The 25,384-nt window shown below is 39.3% G+C and overlaps 1 protein-coding gene across 4 annotated transcripts in view; it reads right to left on the bottom strand.

The window, feature by feature from the left end:
• Positions 1–25,384, bottom strand: part of LOC104140574 (growth hormone receptor) — a 192,853-nt gene that overhangs the window by 111,357 nt on the left and 56,112 nt on the right. The window contains exon 1 of one of the 4 annotated variants that reach the window (XM_009669417.2): positions 24,995–25,085. The exons of the other annotated variants lie outside the window; for them this stretch is intronic. The gene's annotated coding sequence lies outside the window, so the exon portion shown is untranslated. Of the gene's footprint in view, positions 1–24,994; positions 25,086–25,384 lie in introns of those variants that run through there. 4 annotated transcript variants of the gene reach the window in all.

Here is a 25,384-nt window from a genome sequence, read left to right on the forward strand (position 1 = left end):
CAATATAAATATTTGCAGTACATACACAAAGTTAATTTTCTTTTGATGCCTTCTTACAGATACTAGGAAATGAAATCTATCTCGAGGTTCAACTATTGGCTCTTAAGATGCCATTGGAAATCTGTAGACTTACCTATTTAATTTCCACAACCTGCACGTTTGCAAAAGGAAAGGGCATGATAGCCAATTTCATTTTTGAATTTTATTCAAAAAAACGTATCAAGGACAGCTGGACCTAGATTTCATACAGAAATAGTTCTGAGAGCAAGCTTTTGAAAAACAATGTAAAAGAAATCTGAATAAAAGGGAGGGCCACACACAGCATTAATAAGCACATTAGGCAAATATACTCCAATTACTTCATTTCTGATTACAAATTCACGTCTTCTATGTACACTCTGACAGTGCTCATCTGAAATCTGCATCCCCACCCACATAGATGACTCTGTTCCAGGTCTGTGCCCCAAAGATAAAATCACTAGTGATGATTCAGAAAAGACTTGCAGAACAATTTCTCAGTATTAAATGGTGTGCATTGTCACATGGACTAACCATACCCATTCCATCTCTTGCTGATTGTAAGAAAGCATTGCACCCCTCAAACAGCATCTCAGCAACACAGAGTTCTGCCCATGCCTCCAGGCTTAATCACTGTTACTCATTTTCTTTAAGAATTGAGCCAGGCACCCTCAAACAGCTCCACAAAATTGTAGAAAAGCATTTGCTAAGTAAGAGAAACGGAAATTAAAATGCCATCCTCCGCTATTCAAACTAGACCTTCACTGAGTCAAAACCCTTCCTCCACTACTAGACTCATGGTGATTGCTACTTTTTACTCAAAATGTCACAGGCCTGTCCAAGTCTAGACAGCCCACTTGCTGAAGGCATACTTGGTCTTGGTATTTAAAGGCAAAGGAGGAGCAGAAGGGCTAGTATCACATCTCACCATCTGGACTGGGTCTATACTAGCAAATTAAACAATGCACGGGAACATTCCTAGGCACTTTGCCCCTGGAATAGCATTTATCCAGTCCCCCTGAAATTCAATTATCTCTGAAGTTAAACTGTTAGCATGATTCCTGGCAGACTATTGGCTTGAGTCAAGCAGCTCAGCTAAAACGATTCTGAGGCACAATTTCACAATGTGAGCAAAGGCAGTTTAAAAGTAAGGAGGTGGGCCATTCTGCACCAGCTGGTCTCTGTGCCAGGGAACAGTCCCAGGCAGGCTTAATTGACTGGTATTTAGCTCCATGGTCCAGGCAACCAGACAGCCATTTCCAACTGCTGGAGACACTAATTTCAGAGGGAACTTCATGCCATACTTAGGGAGCTGTGGTGTGACAGGAGAAATGCTGTTGCCATGCCTTCTCCCTCCCAGTCCTTGCTCCCAATAATCCAGTGGCTCCCCAAAATACATTGTCTAAGGATGCTCTCAGGCAGAAATGGATCAAGATTATTACGTTGGCTGCAGAACTAAACATTTTTGGAATTATAGGGAACAGGTTTTTCTCCTTCAAGCTAGACCTTCCGCGATAATAGCTTCCTATGTGCATAGGCACATTGGACAACATAGCCCCATGCTGACTCATTGCAAGATAGCAGCCACAAAAGAGGAGGCATTTCTCCTGCATGTCATGTTTTTTCTTTCTTTTCAGCAAACACAGAAGGGCTAATTTTAAGTGGAAGTCATGCAGTAATGTAAAAGCACAAGCACAAAATGAGGCTCCAGCTCTACAGTGTTCTGGATCTCTGTGGCACAAAATTAGCCTTGGGCTAGATTCCTCTGGCCAGCATTAGACTGCCTGCCCTGCAGACGGAAAAATGTTTTAAAAACAGGTCACACTAACACTACTGAAACCATAAAGTGAACTAGTACACCAAATAGATGGAATAAATATGTATAAGAAATTCTGTACATATGGCACCAGGCTGGGAAGCATGAGTTATGTATGGCATTCCCATTGTTAGCAGAGACCTGTAGGATTACTTTGGAGGACACTTTATTTAAGACTGTAAAATAAACATTAATAATAATATCACCAACATCAATACTGACCTCTTCATAACTGCAATAAGCTCTATGGAGGGAAAACACTATGAAGGAAGTAGTTCCTGCCAAAAAGTCCTCTGAAGACTAAATAATGCTGCAGAAGTTGTTGAATAAAGAGACTATGAAAATAAGATAAATATATGACATATGTGGAGTGAATGGATTTGTCTGTCCTCCTGAATCAAAGGGACTGCTTAGAATGAAGGGGGGTGGGGAACAAGGATAAAAGGATGAAAACCAAGACCTAGTAGTCAGCAAAAGCACTCGTTAAAAATATTCCTGACTAGCCAAGAGGCATATTTACACTAGGGCAGGGCATGACTGAATAGTATTGCCTGGCCCTGCTTAACATTAGCACAACCACGCATTGCTGTCAACAGGGGCTTCTAATGAAGTGATGGTGAAAGACAGTACAGAGGTGACAAAATCATTCTTAACAGCTTGAGAAAAATGCATGTTTCTGTATCAGATTTGAAAACTGTCTATCCATCACACTAGCAGTTGAGCCATTTTCAGCAGAGATGCAGTCTCACCAATAAACAGAAACTATTTACAAAGATCAAAAACATGGAGGTCTACAGAAGCATAATAGGGTATCCTAAAAATAGCAGAGAATCTACAGAACTTAACAGAGAATGAAAATAAGGCCTTTTAACACTCTATAAAAATCCTTACGTTTACAACTCTCTTCAGTATGATATACAATGCTCAAAAGAGCTACAAAAGAGTTTTCATTTTCTATTATTTTTGAAGTACTTTCCATAAAGGAGGGGATTTTTTATTAACCACATTTCTCACCAAAAGCTGGGACTAATACACTAGTCTGTAACAACAGCTGGGGAAAAAAGTGCTTAATAATGATTATTTTTACAGAGTGATGGATGTTGGTAAAATAAAAATGGGTTGTGAAATTTCTTCTGCCTGTTTTCTAAGTACGAGCATCAGGATAAGGTATCTCTACTATACTGCAGAAATGTTTAATTTTTAATGGACTGGCTGCAGGCTGAGTTGTTTAATTGCACTCTTTGTCCCTTAGAACATTTACAATTGCATCACCTCCACTGTTTGCAGTAGTCACTACCTGAGTGTATGCTGAGCTACAAATTTTGAACCACTCTACTCCTGTGTCCAGTTCAGATCAAGGACTCAACTAACCGATGAACCTGCAACAAAAGACAGAGTAGGATTGTCACACCAAAGTAAAGCAGGGATGCACAGAGTAAAAAAGGGCCTCCAACAGAGTGCCAACAAGCTCTTTTTAAAGAGACAGTAAAATCAGAATCCACTTCAGTGAAAACTGTTACTTAAAATTGTTTCACAGCTGCATCCAATTAAAATCTCCCGTTAACTCTTCTGACTATTTTTTCTATTTCACCATAGTGTATTTCTTTCCCTTGTTGATGTACTGTCAGATAAAACTGTGCCACACGGCAGAAAAATGACACAAAAATTGAATGAGAAGTAAAAAACAAACACCACCAGGCAGCAAAGACATAAGAATAATTAAATCATAATTAACGATTAATTCTTTTTTCACTAATTCTTCTAGTCACTATCATTTTTTAGGTTATTTGTGACAAAATTTATCTTCGATTGCATATTCACATAGTGATAGTGCAAGGTGTAGGCAAGATGTATCAATTCATGATAAGGGCATTTTTCAAGTAAAAACACATAAACAAGGTAAAACAAAAAGAGGTTTCCCTTTAAAGCTTTTTACTGTTCAACAGTAAGCAACTCAGTAACTCAGTATTAAGAAACCAACTACTGAAATATATTTGTACAGAGAGAGAGAGAGGGAAGAGAAAAATGAGAAGAGTGTCACCACTGGAGGATTTATGCCTAACATCATCCATTCCCTGATAACAGCAATCAAACCAGACCTCTGACTTCTAAGGCAATACTGAAGGTAAGAGGATCAAAGCACAGCTCCCATCCCTTACGTAGGGAACAGCAGAGCTGGTTCAGGTCTGCTTCACAGGACAAGGATTCATTACTTGATGTCTGTACAGTACCATGCATGTATAAAGTACGGATGACTGCTAAAACCACAAAGGGAAATGCTTCCCTCTAATGCAGGAAGTTATTAACCAAGAGACATCTCAGCCTTGTGACTAAACTCCATTTTTTGTAGGGTCGACCTGGACAGAAAAATGCAATAGTTTAACATTCATATAATGGTAATTCCTGGGGCCATAATCATATACAAAATAAAAACTATCAAATGTTTTACCAACAAAAAGGTAGAAAAGGTCTTTGAGACTTTAGTCTCACTCACTCCATCAACTAAAATAAATAGATACAGAAAACCAAAGTCAAATCAACGTATTTTTTTTTTCCTGAACTGATTGTAGCAATCAATAACCAAGTCTCAAAGAACTCTTTTAGCAAAGGCCAGGCCTAGCCAGCAGGTATTACATTAACTGCCATTATCAATTAGAGCTCACTGGAAACAGATTTTATTTACAAAGTAAGAGTTCTGGGAATTCATTTGTGTGTTAAAACAACCTTTGTATTGCTCCAATACGATGTTAGCAAAACTAAGCGCTGTTTCATTAAGTGCAGTGCAACACATTTCTTAATGGAGCGCAAGTATTATTTTTAGGGAGTTCATCATCATCATCCAGTGTGGGATGTACACATGCACGTAAGTGATTTCAGAAATGAGACAAAAAGCTATTTGTTCATTTTCTCTTCTTTTTCCTTCCCCTAAAAAAAAAAAAAAGCAGGATGTCATAAAACGGAGAATTAGTGTATGCCAGACAAACATTCTTCACAGTTATTAAGATTTGCCAACCTGTAGCAGATTTAAAACGTACAAATGAAAACTTTTTAAATGTAGCAAAGGCAGGAGGCTAAAAGCTGCAAAATATTTCAGCTTCTGAGGCTTATCTCACATCCTCAAGCCTACTCAGACAGCCATCAGTCACTCCAGTTTGTGATGGAAATATGCAGGAAAGAAAAGAGGACAAACATTTCTGATGAGTCATTCTTCTCCTTCTCAGGAACTCCTTCCTCTCCCTTCTCCAAATGCCTCCTCCAATAGATAAAGCCATCAGAAATATAGTTTAAGTCAACTGTAGTTTTCAAAAGGTTGCTCTTGTGATATTTCAATGACTATAAAGCACAAAAGTTACACACAGAAATATCACCGTAGCTACATTCAACTCAAATCCCTAAAGGAGAGAAGGAGTGCCATGATCCGTATGTCAGACAGGGGCCCAATAGCTAGCTACCAATGATGACATGTTCTGTACATTAAGAACCGAAATCTGTATTTTCGGTTATCAGTAGAAGAAGGATTTCTTTTTAGGTGCAGGCGTCCAGTAAAACACAGTATAAGCCATACGTGACAAGGAAATAAATGGCACTGATCCTTTCTCTTGTAAGATGAGATGGGCCTGGAACGTGGTTAACATTTGCACTAAGAGATGAAAAAAGTTGCAAATGAAAGTATCAATGTGCTTAGAGAGGAAAAAAGCTTAGGCAATACAATTAAAAACAAGCAAAAAACATCCATTGCAATCAATTAAACACAAGTCTTTCTTTTTAATAGAGGCTATTTATTGCCACTGTCAAGGTGCCTATAAATTGTAAAGGGCAAAATTGCTTTCCAGCTCAGTGTTCATATCTTCCTCAATGATAAGCAGCCTTGAGAGTCCTCTGGTTTAACTGTTGTTTAAAGAAACAGTAGGAAAGTGAGGACAAGATGATTTCTTCACTTTTTAAAAGCAGCTTAACTTTGAAATGCAATTTCTGTACTTTGGTAAGGTTGGGATAATGTCCTGTCAATCAGGAGGGCATCCTCCCAAAAGGAAAATCTAACGAAGATTCCTGCAAGCAAATACAACTGATGTTTATTTTAACATGAAAGCTCATTTTTTTGTATATAAAAAGTATGACTCAGTCCTACAGAGCAGTTCTACTAGTAAGAACTTCCCGTCCCTTCTGCAACTAACAAGATCCTGTACAACATTTCCATGCTAAAGTATGCCTTGTGGCTCTCTCTCTTTACTGCTCATGAAATGAGCTCTTTTCAGATAAATGTATGCGTTCTCAGACAGCACCAATGATTTGTAACAGCAGTTTATGCTTAAAAAGCTCATTTTAGGTTTGGGGTCTAAGGAGCGTCCACAGAGAGAGCAACACACACGCAGCTAACAAAACTTGTAAAGAAATCGGTTTGCTCACAGGTTGAAAAAGATGTCGAGAACAATACTGTTTTTACTCTCTTTATTTAAATAACAGAGGCATTCATACACCAACTACAGTGAATAGGATTGTATTAAGAAGTTACTCAAATGGCCAAGTCCACTTCAGACATTCAAAATTCATGTGGTTGTCTTAAAACTGTGCTAAAAACGAGCTTTTCTATTTTTTCTGGGGCATTAACCTTTAGGATTCACATTTGCAAAACTCTGTAGGCAACACGGAAGGCTATAAACGTTCATTAAAAGCAAGTCAAAGGCATGCCACAATTCTTAAGAAATGAAATGCCTTTAAGTGTTCCATAGCACCATATTTAGTATCAAATCTTTAGGCAGGTGTTAAACAGCCATGGAGCCATTTGAGGGGTAAAACGGACAGAATAAACGTCACCATGTGTGTTCACCTCTTTTCAGCCTCCTCCCTGAACCCTCTGAAGATGACATTATCAAGAAATAAAAAGGACCGGTCAGAAAAGGAAGGCCGTACCCATAATTAGGCATTTTTTAACATTAGAGAATTTCACCATATTCAGGTAGAGAGTGTCCTTTTTGGGACTCAACCCTTTTATTACAGCCAATTGGCTGCAGCAGAAACTAATACTCATCATCCCTCAAGAAGATGCCAGGTGACTCTTGATTAGCCAGGACATAAAAGGTAATGTTTTGTGTACCCTCTTCACTCCCGCCCAGTTTGCAAATATTTAATTAAATACAAATAGCATTAACTTTCTTCATAGGATCCATTTAGCAGGTTAAAAAGTGTACTTGAATATACAGAACTCATTTAAATAGCCCATGGTGCAAAGTAATTATATTAGAGCTGTTACGGTGGAAAGGGAATGCAAAGTGGTTAATGCTGCACAAACAAAACATTATTTCTCAGCACAAAACATCTTCAAAGTCTCTGTAAACTAGCCCTTATAATTTGACACTGCCTTCTGTCCCTCCCATCCCCACACAGACAAGAAAACAAAACAAATAAAAGATAAGATAACCCAGCACCTGGATTGGGAATCCAGCCAAGACAAAGAACTAGGCTGTTCATTGGGAGCTCACCTGTGGCTCCAACTTTCAGCACATGCGCAGCCAAGGTCATCTTTAAAGGAAGAAAGAAGCTGTGATGTCCAGGCAAAAGAGACAGGCTGGAAGACAGGCTGGCAAGATGTGCCAAGGAGAATGGGTGAAGGTCAGAAGAATACTACTGGCAAGTATTTGCGGTCTCAGCCCCTTCCAGCTACCACCCCTTTCCATTTGCCCTACAGGCAGAAACTCCTAGGTAAACCGCACGCTCACTTCCTACCTGCCAAACTCCCTCTCTAGGTATGCACCCCATTCACACACCTTCTCCAGTAACTCAAATATTTCCATAGGCAGTGCTAAAAATCAGTAACGTGCAGAACTTCTGCAATCTGTCCCACTGAATGTTCTTACAGCAAAAGAGAACAATCACCTTCAGCACAATTTGGAAACTGTGCTCCCATTTAGCTTTCCAGGAAAGAGCCCTCTGACAGAAAAGGGAATAAACAAGAAAATGTGTACAAGGATCATCCAGAACTTTCAGGACAAAACTGCACTGAGTGAGAGCATTGGCCCTATGTACCCAAAAGTCAACAACTACGTTACAAGTATTTTGGAATCTGAACTCAGTATTTCTTTGGTTAACAAAGTTTACAAACCTGAGTTGATGCCAGAGACAAAGAGAACATTTTCATTTTGCAATAAACCTCAGGGAGAGCAAAAGCTCTTAGTAGCCGACAAAAACTAGCCTTCCAGTTTAGTAGTTACATTTGCAAAGTTTTATTGGTAGCAGTTAAGGCCAAAGGGGAAACTATACTGTCAGAAGCTTAGTTTCGCCACCACAGTTATCACCTCGCTCCATGAAAAAGCACTGTTGGGATCTTTGCTGACCACAAACCAAACAGGACTTTGCATGTTTACTCTGAAACAGGACAGTGCCAGAGGCAGAATTTCAATGTCATGCTAATGCAGCTGATGGAACCTGTCCAGGTTCCTCAGCCAATCTTTTGTGATCCCTCCTAACCTGGAAATAATGACGGATTTTGTCTATTTCACTAAACCATTTTTCAATCTGGACACCTCTTCGAAACACATTTGTTTTGGGGAGAAGAGGGAGAAGAGGGAGAAGAGGGAGAAGAGGGAGAAGAGGGAGAAGAGGGAGAAGAGGGAGAAGAGGGAGGCCTCCTGAGTCACAGGTGTATGAGTGATTATGGCTAGGGTATTCCCATGATTCAAGATAGTTTTCTCAGTATTTTATTACCTGATTAAATGTCAGAGCGTAGCTACTACTAACCAATATAAAGTAAGGAGTAACTGGCTACAGAGCAGTTTTGCAAAAGAAAAAAATAGAAAAAGAGCGCAAAACGGAACAGGAGTTTGGAGTAAACCACAAACTGAATGTCAGTCAAGAATGCAATGTCATTGTCTCAAAGGCAGCAGTAATTCTGTAATACATTAATGGGAGCATCACATGTGTGACCCAGGAGATTAATTGTTCCACTCTCCTGTGCTAGTGAACACTATGTTCTGTTTCGGGCAGCTCATTCTTTAAAAGGCTGTTGACAAACTGAAGAGTGTGCAGAAGACAGCAATAAAGATAAGAAGTTCAGAAAATCTGACCTATGAAGAAAAGTTTAAAGAATGGTATTTGACTTGCAAAAGAGAAGTGAGATGAGGGAGCGCAGAACGGAGAAGAAGGAATAAAGAGAAATATAGTAAGTCTTCCAGTCCGTAAAGGTTGTTGCAAAGAAAGCACCAATCAATAATTCTTTGTGTCCGTAGTGCTAACACAAGCACCGACTGTGGTGAAGCAAATTCTGATTAGGCTTTTTGAGTAACTTTCCAACTTGGTAATTAAGAAAAGCAAAACCACCCACAGTGTTGTGGAGCCTCTAGCCACCCACTCAACTACACTCTGTGCCTCTGTTGTCCCATCTACACAGGGGGTAACAGTTTACCTATTTACACTGCAAACTCTTTTGACAGAGAGATGCATCCATTTAACATCTACTAAATTACCATTAGCAGTAGTATCATATCTATCATAACCCATATCTGACATTATCATCTTGCTCAATCAACATCTCGCAATAGTAAATATTATCTTTTTAATCTGTTCAGAGGCATTTCTCGTATCATAGAAATAGTCTTCTCCATAAAAGAAAACTAGCAGCAGTTAGCACAAGAGCAAAAGACAAAGTTCAACAAACAGATCCTTTCGGTGTGAGGAAAAGAACTAAGTTGGCTCCATTTGTATTGAAATGTAATTCTAAAGGAAGACCAATTAATTTTTATTTCTAGTCAATCCATAACATTTTACTCAACTCAAAGTGATACGTATTTTCATTTATCAGTTGAATTTATTTGATATTACTTTTATTTAGCTGTTTTTTCTTTCAACTCCATTAAAATCATGCTTTCAACTGAAAAAAATGGTATTTTTTAGTTAAAATGTTTTAGAACAGTCCAGCACTTATGAAATTAAGTAGCCCCAGCTACTTTTAAGAGGTGAAACTATACGCCTAATTCAACCTAAAGTTATAAACTGGCCTGGTTTCTTGAAAACTCTGTCTTTCCAGCAAATTCACTACTTGACTGCATCTAGAGTCAAGCTTATACATCAAAGCTTATGAATCAAAGCACAGAACAGACTAAATATTTTCATTTGCAATTAGAAATTCAAGCACTGTAATATCTCATCAGGCTACATTCAAAATTTCCTTAAAATCTGAGATTTCAGAAAAATATTTTCCTACAGCCATTTCAGCAAGGCATAAAGAAGCAGGTAATTACAGGGCATGCTGGATTTCAGAAGGCTTACAGCATGCCAAAAAAAAAAGTATTAAAAGCACAAGTAGACAACACGCAGTGCAGTCACATGCAACTATGTTTGTTTCATACTGCACTGTAAAACATCCTACCATTCCTGACTGCAGGCAAGAATGCAGCCTACCAGTTCTCCAGGGCAGGTATCTTCATATTTGTTTGGCATAACTTGCAGAATTGCAAATTACATCTATGACACAGTATTAGTAATAAACTAGTATGTAACCTGGGGCAAGAGTGTCTGTTCCTGTTTATCACAGCAGATAGCGCACACCATGAAAATTTTGCACAAACCATTGAGCATCAAGCATTAAACTTAGGTAGCTGAATTAAGATCTTAGTCTTAAGTATTAGCTCATTGCAGTCAGTAGAATCTTCAGAAAGGACTAATAATTCAGGCATTTAAGCAGATACTTAATATTAAAACATATAAATGTTCTCCAGCAACTGAAGTCTTGACCTAGTGACACTTAACATTTTGAGAAAGCTTATGATAACCACGGATATTTATTCACATCAGACCAATGAGGTGTCCAACACACATTTACTTGCCTAACTTCGAACAAACTAAGTTGCAAAATGATTAACTCTATTAACTCACCTTCAAGTATTTTCACAATTTCTTTGAAGGACTAACACCCTCAGAAGTGCAGGCAATGTCAAAGATGCTTACAATATCCTTGCTCTTCTGCTATAAACTGAGTTGCCTTTAGCAGCTCACAATCACAGGAGGGACCAGACAAATTTATACTGACAAAATAAACTAACTGGCATTAACCTGTACTCTCAGGTAAAGTTCTGCCTTTTTTCACTATAACAATTCTGTAGATGCATAACAAGGTTCCAGATTAACAGATTAAGTATTTTAATTGAAAACATAAATCAGAATAAAAAAAAAATTAACCCTACAGTATCCTCTAAACACATCAGGCATCATTAGGTCACATTTCCCATTTGCTGCTAACGTTAAATCTTTTCCATCCCCGTTTGACTGAAATTGGATTGTAATGCCCTACTTGCAGAGCTCTCAAATTCCTTGTCTCTGGATACATGAGTCCTTGGGTCACCCAGTGGTTGCAAGCATGAACTTGGGCCACATAGCAGTTGTACTGCAGTCAGTGTTAAGGAAGCAGATCCCAAAGCTGGAGGGTATCCCCTTGCACAGGGCACGGGGCAACAGCTGCCCCAAGCTACCTCTAACTCCAGCCCTGTGACAAGACTGACCATATCTGTAATGTGGGGTTGTCGGAAACCCCACATCTCCATCTGGCTGTGGGCTCCTGCTACAAGAAGCTGGCTCGCCCTTTCTGATGTTGAGCCGTCCCACTACCACGGACTCCCCACCTCTCCAGTTACCCAACACCCGCATCACAAGTTGCATCAGCTCACTGACTGGGATGAAACTAGCCCTTGTTGTTGCCGTTTTCCTCAGTTAGATGATTTTGTTGATTCAAATGCAAGCTGATTTGTCCTACATTGGCAACATGATTTGTGCTGACACAGACAAAGAGTGGGAACATAAGGCCTGCGTGGGAGAGAGGGCACAACCACCTTTCTCAGAGGTGGAAGAGTCTTAGCTCAGCATGATCCGAGCGTGCAAGTGTACTCCGAACGAGGAAAGCTGCTCTGACATCCTCCTGCTAACATATATTAAAGCCTCTGGGGCAGAGAAATGAGTGCTGTAAATTAATGAATCAGAGGTAGACTATGCTCATGTTTAATTTTTGGCTACCGTTTTTTTGAATACGTTTTGTGTTTGAAACTCTCCTAATCAAACTGTGTACTTAAATATATTCAACAAAGCTGTGTTGTTGCTCTGGTCATTCTAGTGACTCTGAAGATTTAACTTCAGATTCAGAAACTGCGGCTCCTTTGAGAAATAACAGGCTTCTTATATTACAGCAAATTGCCAGGAGGTTGACAGTCAAGCGATAATTAGAATAAAATTCCATAAAGCAAAGAGAATGCCAGCTAGTAAATTCTCAGGTTTTCACTGATCTGGTCTATATTCACAGCTGGTTTCGGGAGAGTTATTGTAGCTCGCTGCATCACAGGTCAGAACTCTAAATCCACTTCTGTGTATGTATACATTTATGAACTTCTGTGTATAAAATCAGGGAGGTAAACACCATCTTTTCCTTTGGTAAAACATGCTGCAGTACGCAGAATACCTCCAGGGGAAAAAATCACACACTTAAATGCTCTGAAAATAACCAAATATGCTTGATGACTAATTCCCAGTTATGAAATATAACAGTCTCATTCCTTCATGACAAAGTGGATAACTGATAAGGGATGAAGCGAATCACTCCTTCACAAAGGAAAAAGTCAATATATCCACACATTTACTTCCCACGATAGTTTTCACCTTACAGGACTTGCAGAAAAATTTTGTTTCAGCCTACAATTATGGGGGCATTTCAGTTGTATGTTTAAAATAAAAATTAAATCTATTTTTCCTGTCTACAAAACAGCCAAGAACATGCCAAAAATTAATTAGGAATGACAAGCATGTAATGACATGTGAGCTGAAAGAATTCAGTTTTTAGTCTGGAAAATAAAACACTTAACAATAGATATGGAATGCTTTTGCTCTAGTTCTTTTATTCACAACTGGCATGAAAAACAGGAGATCACGTGCAAATCCACCCTTCAGGAAGAGTTCAGATGGCTGAAGAATTCAAACAGGAGAAGAAAGAAGATCAGACTAACCACATCAGGTGCCTATATTAATTTTACAGAAAGAGAACAATCATATCTACTGAAAGACAGCAACTCCATTCTTCTTGCACATCATTTTCCACTTTGGGCCTGCCAGATCCCCGTTTTGCTAAAGAGAAAGCTTACAGATATTCTGAGAATGGCGAAGAAACAATTTTTTTCCTGCAGATACATCATCACATGGCAGAGACCAGAGTTAAAAACTTAGATTATCTGTCTAGAAGGATGTGTTTACTGGTGTTGCTTGGTTAAGTTTCTCTGGATTTATGAAAATAACTGTTTAATAAACATTTGAATTTTCTGCAAGTATGCTGAATTTTGAGAAAAATGCCCAGAATTCCTGTACAACATGATAAATCTCAGAATAAGCAGAATTGTTAGTGAGCAGCAGGACACATCCACTGACTCCTTGATTAGGAACTCTCCATTAAATCTTACCAGTGGAAGAGTTCTCTTCAGGCTCAGCTTGCTGATGAACAATTTAGGGAAGTTTTACGATGAAAAAATTTCTTTATATCACGCAACTTGGCAGCAATTGCTTTTCCATCGTGTATTTGTCCCAAACAATGCTGGCTGTGTTCTTCCATTACTTAACAAAGTAGCTGTGAAGAATATTATTGCCCTTTGCCTCACAAGACAGACATGCTGCCTACTGGGTCATACAATAATCAACAAACCTGACTCCAGAAAGGATGCTGGATTCCTTCTAGCAGCACCTACCACTGAAGCAACTAAATACACTTGGTTAATGCAGTGGCGGATTTTCACTTCTTTATTAACCAACTGCTCAAGGTGGTCTGATCAGCAGCAAAATAACTTTAATAGCTAGACTTCATATTATACCATGAATCTATAATTCATGTAAAACTTTCAGCTCATGCTACTGCCAAAGAAAACGGCTTTAATAAATAAATAGTTTGTTTTTAGCCTCCTGGGAATCTTGGGTTGGGTACAGTATCCTTGAAATACAAGCAGAACCTGGCTTTTTACTAATTCCAAGAGCACATAAAAACTGAGAGCACAATACATTCAAAACCATACCCAACCACTCACCAAATATTCCACTGATCTGAAGAAAAACAAAACAAAACAAAACACGTAACAGAATTGCTGCAGTGATTCTGCTATGGTTCAGAAGCTAATGCCACAAGCACAGAGCTCTGAATATCATCTAAATGTTCACATCTGGCTGAGGTCTTTCTGAGCTCACTGCAGAGAACAAATTCTAAGCCTACTACACAGTCATGGCCAGAAACATGGCTACGTTCCTAACCACAAGAAGCACAATGCTTCCAGAAGCTACTGCTTGGGAAGTTCAGACCAAATCTTTCACTCCAATCCTACGATCTATTCTATAATTCCTTTTTTCACAGTTACGTTAAATTCCCAAACGCGAAATGTGCTGAATGCATTCCTAGAGCTAACAAGATAAATGAGCAACACTGCTCATAAATATCATTTATACCAGCTTGCTTGTCATTCAAACTGTCAGGTAGTCAGTGAAGTATTAATAAACTCCTAGAAGAACTGGACAGATACTGACTTTGAGCAATTTTTGAAAACTAATCCCCCCACTGGTGGCTGCTGTTCTCTTCTCATTCAGCATCAGCATCTGGCAACAAGGGATTCCACTGAGTAATCCTGGCAAGACTCGGAAAGACTGTTCTGAATTTTCGTCACAACTTCTCAATGCCTGACTGAGTCAATAATTCAAGATGAAACAACACTGTTGTGGGTCCTTCTGATCCCGTGATGATTATTTCTAGCAGTCCTCATGGCACTTCTTTACTGTCTTCACATTTTCTTAAATTTATTACAATGAAATGACTGCCTCCTACACAGTGACATGTCTGGTAACAAGAGGAAGAAGAGCCGCCAACATCTAAAGCAATGTCCATAGATAGGCCTTTGAGATAAGCAACGGCCAGAAATTCCAATGACACTACATAAAATACATCCTAAGTTTAAAACACTATCTGCCGAAAGTTCCCTACATATAACCCAGTAAGGTCTTGTTCCACTGTTACGAAAGGAGTGATCAGAATGGCTTTGGGGGGTTTGTTTGTTCATCTTTATTGTTTTCAATGATAAAACAACATAATAAACAGCACTTTTCTTCTGTACTAAAGTGCTCTGCTAAGAAAAAGACAAAAGGAATGAACGCAAAGAGCAGCAGAGGTCAAAAGTCAAGGCCCAAAGCCAAAGTTGCCAAAAAGCAACTATTTATAATGTAGAACATCCAAAAAGTCTGTTTTGTTCACTTCAGACATACATTCCCTTCAACCTTGACCTGTTGTGTCAGACGAACTCTCTACTCTTTTCACATCTCAGTCCCTTAATACATCCCAAGAAGCTTATGCGACCTGAAGAATCAATCACGGTCTGGAAGTAGCGTTACAATTTGATACGCTTTTGGTGCTTTTTTTTGTTGTTGCTTTTCAGTTCCTCCACAACTAACTGTTTGTGTTATTACAGCACCTACAAATGATTGCCAGCACTACAAACTGCATAAATAGAACAAAACGCAGATTAAAATTCATTTTTCCTCAGAAGATGCTTTATTTCTGCCGAGTAATTATAGTAATGAATGTAGCTGCTCGTTCAGATTTCCTGCTGTTCTGTATTAGCCAGCTTCCACATCCACCAGTGTCCGCCTCCACGTCCACGAGCGTCCACCTCCACCAGCTTCTGCAGCTCTACTCTCTTAAGTTCACTAATGCATGAGTTTTATTATTTGCTGCTTCTTCTGCACTGGAAACCAACTGCTGAATTCACATACATTAGCATAGACTCAGTAAGAGACTTCAATTTCTGCTCAGTAATCCAAAAACTGAGGAATAGGAAAGGAACTGTGGACAGAATACAAGGCAGCTATGCTTGAAGACTGCTGAATGGGCGATTGAAGCTATGACTGCCTCTTCCTTCAGTCATGCATAGCTCAGCACTTTAATAAATTGACTTCTCTGTGGATTGGCTGGAAGTGGTCCATAAGCCACAGTTTGTGAACAGCTGTGCTACTTCAGTCAGAGAATTTTAGTAACACTTTTGAGAAACACCTATTCGTATTGTTACCGTGGGGAGTAAGCAAAGCGTAAAATACTTGGAACATACCAATCCACGAGGATATTAAGAATGTCACAAACATTGCATTTTGCCACTGTCCACCAGAGCTACCCTGCCAAAGTACAGTGATGTGGCAAGAGCTAGAGATTGCTCACTGGTCCTGTAAAAGAATCTTCTGTCGATCCTTCTACACCTTCTACAAAACATGCAATTCAGAAAATCATGCCCACAATTGCAAGCTAACTTTCAATCAGAAAAGATGGAATAAAAACAAAATAACTTTGCTTGGTTTGGTAAATACAACTATGCATGAAGTTCAACTTGGATTATATACCATAAAGCAGCACGCAATTCAACAGTTTGGAGCCATAATTCTTCTTCATGGATTGTTCTGTTAAAGACGTACTTAAAGTTAGCTTTGAACATTAAGTTCAGTAAGTTGTGGATCACCATTCTGATATTTGGCTTTGCCAGTTATTTAATAGAGCTGCTTAAAAGCAGTGAGAAGAAAACAAGAAATCCTCATTTGGAAGTCTTTGCAAGTAAACTGCCTTCCTCATGGTCAATATTGACGCTGACACAGATGAGTTTAAAAGGATTCTTTCCTTTCTCAATCTGTTACTACTTTCCCTCTCTGTAAGGCCAGCTCTTTTAACTTTTCCACAGAAAAACACTTGATGATCTAATGATTTTCAAGCTAGTAGGCTACTTCAACAGTACCTATGAAAAATGACAACATAAAGGAAGTTAATACTTGCTTTAATATAAATATGTGACATTTTAAGAGGGCTTGTACATCCACTAAGGAGTGTTTTAATGGTTTACAACTTAAATGAAAAATAATTGCTTGACTAAGCATATTCAGTTCCCAGTTTCAGCTGTATGATGGTTTTGGCATAGGGCCCAAGAGGCAAAGGAGTCTGGCCACCCTAATGTAGCAAACGAAAAATAGTAACAACAGACAGCTGTTTGACTTTCACATCTAGAGGCTACCAGTGAAGTTGCTACTCTGTAGTACTGCTCAATCTAAAACGGAAGGAACACACGTTTCATGCTTACTTTCACTGCGAGACATCTGATCAGTGAAGACATCTGAGATCCAGGGGGGTGAGGGAGGATTCTTTTGTGCCCCCTAAGTGTATTCATAAGGATGCACATCTACATGACAGAAACAGGATTATGACATTACGGCCTCTGGCAGATCAGGCTCCTTGACAAGAACCTTTTAAATTCAGTTTAAAAAATTCAAACAAATAAAAAATTAGCAAGAGATACCTCTTCTGTTTCAGCCCTAAGAACAAATGGTGCCAGTCACTTATACTGATATCTGAAGTTCTTCATGCTTCAGTACCAGGAATAAAATGAAAACTGAAGTATAAATAAATAACATGCGTACTGATTGCTCACATTTAGAATGAGTTGGTGAAAGGTATCAGTTGTTTGATGCAAAAATACCATCTTTCATTTCCCTGCCTTTTGTTAGGGGCTGCTGCATTAACAGCCTCCTACAATACACTGCAACCAATATGCCTTTTAGAAGTCACAGCAGTGCAAGCCCCTTGCAAAACAACTTCCACTCCACTAAAAACATTTCTACTGTTACCGCAGATTCACCTGGAAAGTGGCATAATTATTACAGCAAAATCTATATGACATTACACTTCTGCGTGCAATTCAAGTTACACTTGAATTTTTAGTCGTCTTGAGTTATTTTCCTGTGTAGTCCAACTACCTCAAACATCTTTCTATAAATCTTTACGCTTAGTCTTAAACATACTCTTTTGACCACTAGTCACATGATTAATGCCTGGCTTTCATCCTGGCTTTCATAGTGCAAACAAACAGGTAAGAGTCTGGAACTTCAGTCTTTCCAACACCATCCAGCAGTTCCCCAGACTTTTGTATCCTGGTCTTTCTACCCGCACATATTCCATTTTCCTTCTGAAATTATTCATAATCTATAGGCAGTCCCTGACTTTTGACCCTTCATTACATATTACCTTCTCTCCTTTTCTGCATGATCTGGCAAACTGAGATACCTTTAGAACATGTTAACCCACTGAGGAAAACTTATTCCCTCTTCTACTCCGAGATGTCCTAGAGTTAACCATGCTCTAAGCTTCCTGAGACCTGAAATAACATTCAAATGATAAGTGAAAATTCTTGAAAAATTAATTAGATCTGAAATTTATACCTTGGTGTACAAAACAGCAGTATGACTACAGGAGCTTCTGTTCTGGTTACGTGGCTCAAGGTCAGTGTGAACAATTAATGCACGGCATGAAAGTGGGGAGGAGATTTTTTTTCTCCCCAAGTCTGAAACATAGTGTGTTCCTTCTTTTTGATGGCAAGACTTTTTACTTCCACTGGATCCATAAAGGTCCACGAGGCTTTTGCAGAAAGAACCCCCGGTCTGCGGTTGTAGAACGAGAGGGGAAAAGGCACCTGCAGTGTTTTTCAAAATGTTTTCTGTTACTTTAATAAAATATTAACTTCTTTTTAATTGGGAAAGAGGAATAGAATGGGCTACAGCAAATGCATGGGCCTAGGTACAATAGTAAAAAACATTACTTTTTCCATCATGGCATTATGTGCATTCAACCACGTCTCAAGGTGGATCAAAGATACTCGTATTGCTTATTTCCCTTGCACCCTTCATACACGACAGCTGTGGCTTTATAGTTTTTGACAAAGCCTGAAAAATCAATGATGTATAGACCCTATTCATCTAAATATTCTTGCTCTTGTCTTTGCCCTGATGCCAGTTAAGCAGGTCCTCCACACCACTTATTAAACAGGTAAATGCCATCTTTCCTTAATGTCACCGGCTGGCCTTTCTGTGGGTCTGAAGTCAAAGCCTTCAGCACAATCAAGCAGTATCCTCTGTAGTTAGCACACTTGTGTATGCCTTTTGGTGCATAATTACATGCCACTGAAGAAGTGGGTCTAAATTCAATAAAGTCAAAGAAATTTATTTTTTCAAATCTACCTGTTGTTTCAAGCACATTAGTTATTCAAGCAAGACCCTTAAGAATGAACCAGCCGAAGAGGAGGTGCAGACTGTTTCTACAAAAGCAAGTGCTTCTTCTGAACTGATATGGTCACCCTCATTAAATGCACCTTAGTGCTGGAAGATACCAGAGCCCTCCACACGGTTCCACAAAAATAGCCTTCCTCACAGGGAATTCACCTTATGCCAGGTTACAATTCCTCCCTGCAGTACAAGCTGTCCTGCACCAGAACTGGCCTGCTTACAGGAGGCCAGCAGCAACCATATCAAGTGACAAGCGTCTCTACTGTGCAGTGCTACCACCACCTAGCATGAATGAACTCTTCCCTGAGACTCACTGCTGCTCTCCAAAGGTCAGAAATCACACCTAAAAAGCCTCAAATGCCATCTCTCATTCTCTCTGATCTTATTGCAGTAATTTCGCAGCCATGAGCAAGAACAGTTCATCTATATGTAATGGACCCAGTATAGCGCTAGCTGCAGCAAGCACAAGTAAAAAGTCTGGAAAGTTTTGGCTGCGCGTGCTTCAGTAACACGTATTGATGAGCCAAGAACTTCTGCACAGGAATTCAGGATAAAAAGGTAGGATTTCCCACAGCATGCTGCAAATCATTCCTGGTAGCCTCTCTGGAAGACTAAAGCCCCAAGTTAAGCATAGTTAACTAGATTTCCTCAGTGGGTGCTCTTAAGTACCGATGCAGCCTAGGAGCCTTGACCACACTATATTCAGCACTGTTTACATAACATTTGACTCAGCCCTTGGAGCTGCTCTGTGCTTGAGTTCAAACTGTAATTTCAAAAACAATAGTTCTCCTGAGGGTTTCTATGTAAGTAAAAGTTCCATAGCATTCTCTGGATATATTTTTTATTCTTACAAAGACAGTTCTACATTCTTCTTCCCATTACTAGGCTAAACCATAAAAAGTGATCAAATCCAAAGATATGTCAGCTCATTACTTCTAATTGCTTTTCTCTATCCTTATGCCAGACCGTCCTAACTCTAAGCAGAATAGACATAGTTTAGTCCCAAATGTAATTGCGCTCAGGCCTCTTCAATTTGTGTGAAGGGCGAGAACCACAATCTGGAAGGAAAATAGTCTCATGGAGAAGACTGCTCTATCAATCTCACTTTCTCAGACCTCCTCACTCACTCTTTACAGCATCACACAAAGTGACAAGCAATCTCACGATCAGTCAATACACCAAACAGTTCATTCAGGCTTTTCTGGATGAAGAGGTCTGGCTTTTTTTCTGTTCTTAGAGAACTCTAAGTTATAAAGCAAGGTCAAAACATGTTTCTTGAGCAAACACAATTTAATAAGCACTCAGTACCAGATTCAAACAGTATTTGCAGTCATGCGATAATGGGAAGCCCACTGCACCAACTTGTTCTCAAGGTAACACTCATACAAATTGCCATGTGTGTGTGAAAGAGGCAGGTGAAAAAAAGTCAAAGGGGAAATATCAGAAATTTGGCTGCTACCTGAGCATTTGAAAGCAGCCGGCAATTCCAGCAGGCATGCAGTTTGTAAAGCACAGCAAAAAAGTGACAAGCGCGCTCCCTTAACTCGGAGAGCTGAAATAAAAATTGGCAGTTCTGTCAGTCTGTTTCTCCTGGCCTACAGACTGTATCTCACAGCCAGATCATCTATATCTAATCCCCAAGCTCCATTAGATACAAAAGTTGTTGTTCAGCTGTATCAAGAAGGTTGTAGAGACAAACCATGTACAGAATAAAAGCAGAATTGTTGCATACTACCCAGACACATAGATATTTGTTCACTGGACTAAGATATGTATGGTTTCTATTTACAGACTACCGGCACTGCATCCTAGAGATCTATTGGAAAGTGGAGCCAATTCACTGGGATTTAAGTGAACCTACTGTTTTAGAAGTATAGCAGATTTTCAAGACTAGAAACAGCCCTTAGATGTTTCTACCTGGGCAAGAACAGACAAATATACTTCTGCTCCAATGCCAGGCTGGCCAGACTTGAGTCAGCACCGTTGCAAAAGCTGGAATACTGAACTAATATATCCGACTGCCCAGCACATCAATGCCAGGATAATCTGTGGTGTAAGCAAACAGACACTTAGCACTGTGCTAGAACAACTTCTGATTATAGGATTTCTTTTCTCCTACTGAAGGGCCAAGTTTCACCAATCTCATTTCCCCTGAGGCAGTAAAACTTCAAACTCAATTTGACCACTTGAACAACGCAACATGATGATAAGGAGACAGAACTTATCAATAAGCTAAACTGTGTCCTACTGCTCCACACAGTTAATAGTGTTAGCTGCTGACAAACTATTGCATAAAATTACCCTCTAGAGCATCTTAAATATTACTTTATGTTTGGACTGGCTACTTACAAACGGAGTTTGAAGACCGCAATGGACCTACGATAGTATTTAAATAGCTTTGTACATGCTCAACTTTAACTATCTCCATCTCTATTATCCTCCAATATTCACATGGTAGCCAAAAGCAACTGATTATTCTGATTTATAACATGTCTTAATATATAATCTTTGTTCTAGGATTACAAGGATAAGCTTACTAGGTAATCACAGACCACCACCTTTCACCTTAATGAGTGTAAAGCTTGTGTAGTACCTCCTCTCCACACATTCTAAATCCAATATCCCACATTATATGTCCTACATAGTGATCTCTGCTTGATCCAAAGGTCTAACAGGTATAATACTGCAATAGCCTAACAGTACTTTTCATACGTTTTGCCTCTCTCTAAACTACCGCAGAAAAGGTGAGGCAGGAAAGTGTAATTCTTTCTACACCTTAAATGCCTGGTCTGTCTCAAAAGAAGGGGTGTTGTGCTTACCCTCTAATTTAGAGAGGTTAAAATTTTTTCTCAAGTTTATCGGAGCTCCATTTCCTCCCATTTACATTCCCCGCATAGAGTGTGTTGTCTCCACCACATCTCCAAAGTTCTCCATACAGTCCTGTTACTTCTCCTTCTCCCCAGTGGATCCCTTCCACAAAACTATTTCTGCCACGTAGCAGTACAAGAGACTAGTTGCACACCTGTATAATTACACAAATATAGTGTTAAAGTTATAAAAATAGGTATGATCTAGCAGATATGGATGTTTGCATTGTGGCTGGTGGATTTTTGAAAAGTCAAAAGACTAATATGAATGTGATTAGCACGATGAATAGATAGAGCATGATGGCTGGGGTGAGTTTTAAAACTCATATAAACAAAGAGTGTTTAATTACTACCATGATTGTTTAGCTACTTGACTACATTGATAACAAGCGACGCAAGATAACCTCACACCTGAAACAGTTACTTTAAACTGTGCAGGTGTGCATGTGTGTTTGTGCGTGTACCCACACACTTATCAATACAACTATCTTACGCATCAGTGACCGTTAACGCTCCAATCAGAACACTAGACAACGATGTTTTCTAGCAGTTATTTCCTCAACAGAAAGCATTTAAGATGCCCTGTACACCTCCACTACGTTCTACCTCTGAAAAGCTCAGCTAGCAGTAAGGTATCCCAGGAACACTACCTGGTTTAGGCAAGACAGTAAGTCCCATCCTACAGCAGAACACTCCGGTACTTTGAAGTGTTTTCAAACTTTATATCCACTTATGAGATGATCAATAAAAAACAGAGTTTCAGGATACAATTTTCTTTTCAACAGAATAACATTTTTTAAAAGGCTAATAAAAAACCCATGCTTAAATGTATTTTCATTTAATAATCTGCCGCAAACGTGACATGGAAAACATCTGTCTCTGTCAGGAGACAGCCCTTACAACTTACTAAAGGAAAATTTGCTCTTCATACATTGAGAAGCAGCTCTTTGTTCAAATCAAGTTTGTTACATCTCTCAAAAATTAAAATTATGTGTAAATAAACACCTACCTCACACACAGAACTTAACTTGGGATTCATATACAGTAAAGAAAGATGTCCCCTGTGGTAAACAATCCAAGCACAAAGTGTTTCTTCAAGTCCTGACATAAATCTGTTCCTGCCAAGCTAGTATCTGGTTGCGTCAGCCTTTCGCCTTCACCACTATTGTAGTGGCAGCCTCACTGCCTCTCTGCCTGCTTTCCTCACCCTGCCCTCTTCCTGGAATTACCACTGCAATCCTGCTGGACCAAAGAGCCATCTTTTCCAGAGATCCACATGTGGGGAAAAAAATCTGCAAGATCCTTTTAGTCAAAAGGAACCCAGCTCTTCAGCAAACCCATCATTCAGGGACCCCCCCATGTGGACAGAGTGGACTTGTTCTTGTGACGCTGTTATCCTTGCTTACTCACCACCTTTGTTCTCTCTTCTTGGTATTACTATCATTTTTACTACGCGTAATACCTTGAAAACTTTTAGACACCTAACTTAAGACTACGCATGCTTCAATGCAGTTGGATAAAAGTGCTGTCATCTGCCTGATAAAACATTTTTGAAAAATATAGAAAAAAAAAAAAAGCATCATCGCCCATCTTACTTCCTCAATGACAAATATTCACAACTATTTTCTCCAAGATCTGATATACCAAAAAAGATACACAATGTTGTAACGATTCAGCTTGATGCTCCCATTAACAGCCTAAAATAAATATTTGCTTTGTTCAAAAAAAACAAAAAATCTGCAGCAAAAGGAAACTTCCTTTAACATGAGCAAGCCCTATCTTTAATGTGTATATATATCCACAGAATACAAACAGTCATGGGAAAAAGACCCTGAGAGTAAAAGTTATACAATCAATAAAGCACCAGTACCTATTATACTTCCCCAGCTTTCAGATTGCAGAAAAGAAAGGCACCAACCCGGAAATAAGGGAATTATCACCAAAGATTTTAATTCTCCCTACTGGAAACAGACACAAGGGACCACATACGGTAACACCCGCTACTTCTGTTAATAAGAAAGTGCAGAAACCAGCTCTACGTCTATGCTACACAAGCAGCACTGAGCAGACACCCAAGCTCACTCTGGAAGCAGTACTGCCATGTTGCAAAGCCCTTCAAAGTAACACCTCTAAAAAAGCAGCTATAGCGCCTTCAAGTTTATATATTTACATGGTGCAGCATTGTGCTGTGCAGACATATCAATGCTGGGAGACAATGAAACAGCTCAGAGTAATAAAAACAATACTTGATCAGTTAGGCTCCAAATTATTTATGAGGTATCTTTGATCTCTCTAAACATTAGAGCAAGTTTCAGAAGTTACTTTCACAAATTTGGCACAACTACTGCCACCACTTTCTGGCAATTTTAGAAACAATGTCTCAGGAAAGTACTGTGAACTGTCTTGTTTGTACCTCCTTTACAATTAAAACATACTAATGTCCTGTATTAAGACAGCAAGTTGCAATTCTAATAATGCAAGACAGAAAGACACTGCATCCCTATTAAAACATTTCAAGCTGTTCTAAACAGCTTTCAGTAATATTCATACTTATCATTGAGAGCCGCAAAACTTTTCAACTGCAATCTACTCCAATCTCAATATTTAAAATAGCATCTTTTAAACAAACACTGGTATCTCACATAAAACTTAAGAAATCCGCTCTTATTGAGTCTATTTCCAACTGCATTTTCTCTACTCATGTGACTAAACAAGTCTATGCTACAGTTAGGAGACTTTCAGATTTCAGTGAAGTACCTATTTACCTGGTAAAATTGCAATTCTTTGTATCAGTAAATACTCGCTTAAAGGCTCACAGGATTTATAAAATGGGACCAAACTCAGGCCAAATTTTGTTGATTACTTTATTGTTTCCTCTGATTTAACCAAAAACAGAAATATGGTCAAGTGTGCCCGTTTTCTAGCTCCATGAGGAAGAAATTGAAACAATGACTGAATATTTTCAGTTAATAGAACACTAGGTTCTGAATGAAATATTCACGGAAAAGATAAGCAACAGTAATGCATATCCACACGCTGGAGCTCTAGAATTAGCCCTGTGACAATTCAAAAAGATCACAACGATTTTCTTGTGAGAAAACACTCATTATTCTAACAATAACACCTTCTACTGCGTGTGTCTATGTTCAGAATATTTGATTTGCAGTATTTGTTTTCTGTTCAGTTTTGCTCCCTGGGCAATACTTACAGTAGACCATGCACTAAGAAATGCAATCAACCAATTATCCACGGCGTGGAAAGCTCAGAAAAGGGGAGGGGAAGAGGGGGCATCGTAGAAACTGGAATAAATCACACACAAGAGATACTCGGATTAGATCCACAAGAGCAGGAAACACTGAAGATGCTGGCAGGTCTCTCCTTCCGAAATTCAAAACCAGACAAGCGAATGCGATTTCTCTGAAGAATATTATTTAACTACGACTCTCTAAGCTTCAAGTCTGCCCCTTTTCGCACGGTTCTCCCTTCACCACCCGCACCCCGCTGCCTCACTAAACTTTGGGCGCCGGAGCCCGCCCCGCCGCTCAGGCCGCCGGCTCGTCCGCCCCGCCGCCGGGCCGGGCCCCGGCTCCCTCCCGGC

Source organism: Struthio camelus, chromosome Z, assembly GCF_040807025.1.
Source record: "Struthio camelus isolate bStrCam1 chromosome Z, bStrCam1.hap1, whole genome shotgun sequence".
In the NCBI taxonomy this organism is placed as follows: Eukaryota; Metazoa; Chordata; class Aves; order Struthioniformes; family Struthionidae; genus Struthio; species Struthio camelus.